This window comes from Pteropus vampyrus, unplaced genomic scaffold, assembly GCF_000151845.1.
Source record: "Pteropus vampyrus isolate Shadow unplaced genomic scaffold, Pvam_2.0 Scaffold31, whole genome shotgun sequence".
NCBI classification, from domain to species: domain Eukaryota; kingdom Metazoa; phylum Chordata; class Mammalia; order Chiroptera; family Pteropodidae; genus Pteropus; species Pteropus vampyrus.
The window spans coordinates 8245836-8249097 of NW_011888812.1; positions in this window are offsets into that span (position 1 = coordinate 8245836).

Below are 3262 nucleotides of genomic sequence, written 5' to 3' on the forward strand. Positions count from 1 at the left end.
TCAATTAGCATCCCGGGCTGCTGAGAGTTGAGAAGATGCTGGGGAGACCTTGGATCCAGGGTTCCAGGCCAAAGGCTTTGATCTTCCCTTTTCAGCCGCCTACTCTCCCTGAAGGTGGACAGACAGGGCATGGCAGCGCCTCCCTCTGTTGAAGCAGAGCTTGGGAGGGCAAGCAACCGGGGTCTGTAAGACCTCGTCTGGATGTCCAGACTTTACATAATCTTGAGGCCCCTTACATGGCAGTATTGCTTCTTGGGTTCTCCTTTGGATTTTGTTTAACCAGATTTGGGTTTTAACAGGTTGAAAAACGGTATGTGCAGTATGTCTACAAGTTTGTAACCTGTGTGTGTGTGTGTGTGTAAAAAAGTCTAGATCAATGCTTATAAACTTTTAAAACGTCTCACTTTTCTTATCTGTAAATTGGGATAATAGTAGAACTTACCTCAAAGGCCTATTGGTAAGATTAAATGAAATGAAACATATAAAGCATTTAAAATAGTGCCTAGGGCATAGTAAATACTCCATATTGCTGTTATTTGCATGAGACTTTTGCAAACTTTGTCATATTTGAGTACTAGCTACATCATTATTTACTTAATATATTTCCTCAAATTCATTTGTCTTTTTTCTTTTCTACTTAAGGAAATTGATTTAAAAGGGAAATATTATATCACTACCGTAATTGGAAAAACAGTATCGATTGCATGAAGAAAATACAGCAGTAAAAATTAACAAAAGGAAAACAGAATGTTGTTAAAACCCAGATAGATCTGGATTGCAGTGGTAGTTATGAGAATCTACACTTGATAAAACAACATAAAACTATACATACACATTGTACCAATGTCAGTGTCCTGGTATTCATATTATACTTCACTTACGTAAGATGTAATTGTTGGGGGAGACCAGGTAATGGGTACACAAGACCTTTTCAATTGTCTTTGCAACTTCTTGTGAATCTATAATTATTTAAAAATAAAAAGTAAAAAAAAAAAAAAATTCTTAGCACATATGGATGCTTTCTCCCAGCCTGGGGTTGGGCCTCCCTCTGTTTAAAGAGGGACTGGTAAGTGTTGGTGTCAGACAGCCTAACCCCATATCAAGACTTTCTCCTTCAATAGACAAAAGGTTAGAAAGAAAATTCTGGAAAGAACAAAAGTTTGTCACTATGGAAGTCAAAATCACGAAACACTAAACCATCTTACGTGCCATGAGTGATGAGTGTGCCCCGCGTGGGACAGATAGCTCATAGGCCTGCTATGTGACCAACAGAGCAACTGCTTCTCCTAGAGTACCACAGAGCCGGAGCACCAGCCCCACCACGGTCAGTCCACACTCAGGAACCCACAGATGTGGGCCCAGCTCCCACCTGGTGCCTCCCATGGGCTAGCACCAAGCATCCTGAAATCAAGATGCCTGGGTTCTAGTTGTAGTTTTAATTGCAAAGTTACCACGTGGCTTTGAGCAAGTCCCTTTCTTTTTCTTTATCTGTAAAATGGGACCAGGGGTTCCTCACTAAGAATCGGGAGAGGGCACAAAACCCTCGTCAAATTGTAGGGCAACTGTTGTCTGTGCATTGTTCTGAAGACAAGGTCTGGAGCTCTGCTCTCCAACCAAGGGCAACCAGCCAGCCAGGTTTGCCCAGGACCGAGGGTTTTTCCGGGACACGGGACTGTCAGTACCAAAACCAGGGAAGTCCCGACAGAGCAAATCAGAACAGCTGGTCACCCTAAATATGGCAGCCAGCAGCCGCATGTGGCTACTGAGCACTTGAAATGCGGCTAGTCCAAATTAGATGTTCTGTAAATGTAAAATACACAGCAGATGTTGAAGACTTAGTGTGAAAACAGAATGTAAACTATCTCATTAATAATTTTTTTGATTATGTGTTGAAATAATATTTTGGATATATTTGGTTAAGTAAAATGTGAACATTTAAATTATTATTAAAATAAATTAGTTTCTTTAAAATTTTAAATGTGGCTATTTAAAAATTTTAAATTATATATGTGGCTCACATCTGTGGCTCACATTATATTTCTATTGGACAGCAATGCTCTAGAACCTTCGGCAGATTCCCAAAGGGGTCTGGTCCGTGACTCACAAAATGCTTCAGCCTTTCTCAATAGAACATTCTAAGATTCTTTCCAAGTTAATGGTGGAGCTTGGTGCTTTTCTGGGTAGCTGCCTGGACCTTTCTTTGTGGAAGGCGCTTGTGTACTCACACATACACGTGTGGAGACCTCCACCAACTGTCCCTCTCCCCCACTGGTGGCCGCCCTGCCCCCATCCTTTGGTTGAAAGATGCTCCTGAAAGCACAGGGCTTCCTCCCGCTCTGCTCCATGTGATTTTCATTTGTCTAATTAAAGCTAATCTGATAAAGGCAGGAATGACAGAGATGCGTAAAAGCTCCAGTGAGCGCAGGTCACGGCCTGATCCAAAGAGGGGGCCTTTGTCTTCCCACCCCCAGGCAGTGGCCAGCTGGCAACAGGTCATCCAGAGAAGCCAAGATCAAGGAGGGGGCTCTTCTGGGACAAGCTGGACTGATATCACTGGGTTGACCATTTGTAAGCAAACCAGAAAGAAGCCAAAGGAAGAAGCTAAAAAAAAAAGAGAGAGAGAGAGAGAGAGAAAACCCTGAAAATCACAGGAAAAAAGGCCCTGTGAAAACAGGGGAGACTCAACAAACTAATTAAGGCCTAGAATCCTGGCCTCTTGCCCCTTCACCTTTCTGTTCTGGTCAGTGGCAGCAGCCAGGACAGAGAGCCTGGGGTTAGCGTCAGTGCTCCAAGCAAAAAGAGGTGAGTCCAATATGGCTGACATGTGTCCTGTAACCATGGACACTGGGTTCTCCCAGGCCTTGGGCTCTACCTAAATCTACCCATAGAGCAAACCTCCAAAGGCTCCCCGCAAACCCACTTCTTTTTCAAGATCTAGGACCCCTGGAGCAGCCCCTCTGACCACATAGGACATTATGACACCCAGCTACTCCGTCCCTCCCTCAAAATGCTGGGAATTCAGAGATGAACTGGACAGGGTCTGGAACATCCAAGATTTTCTGTCTGCTTTAGCTCTTCAGTTTACTTCTAGGGGTAAGGAGGAAACCAAAGATGCTGCCAACCAATGAATTAACCAAGCCAGAAGCATTCACCAAAGAACTGGTGTGTAACTGGGCCTCTGCTAGAAATTTTGATAGAGACATGAGAAGAAAAAATGAGGTCCTACTCTCAAAGGGGAGGCCGAATTCACGTCCAAGAGCAA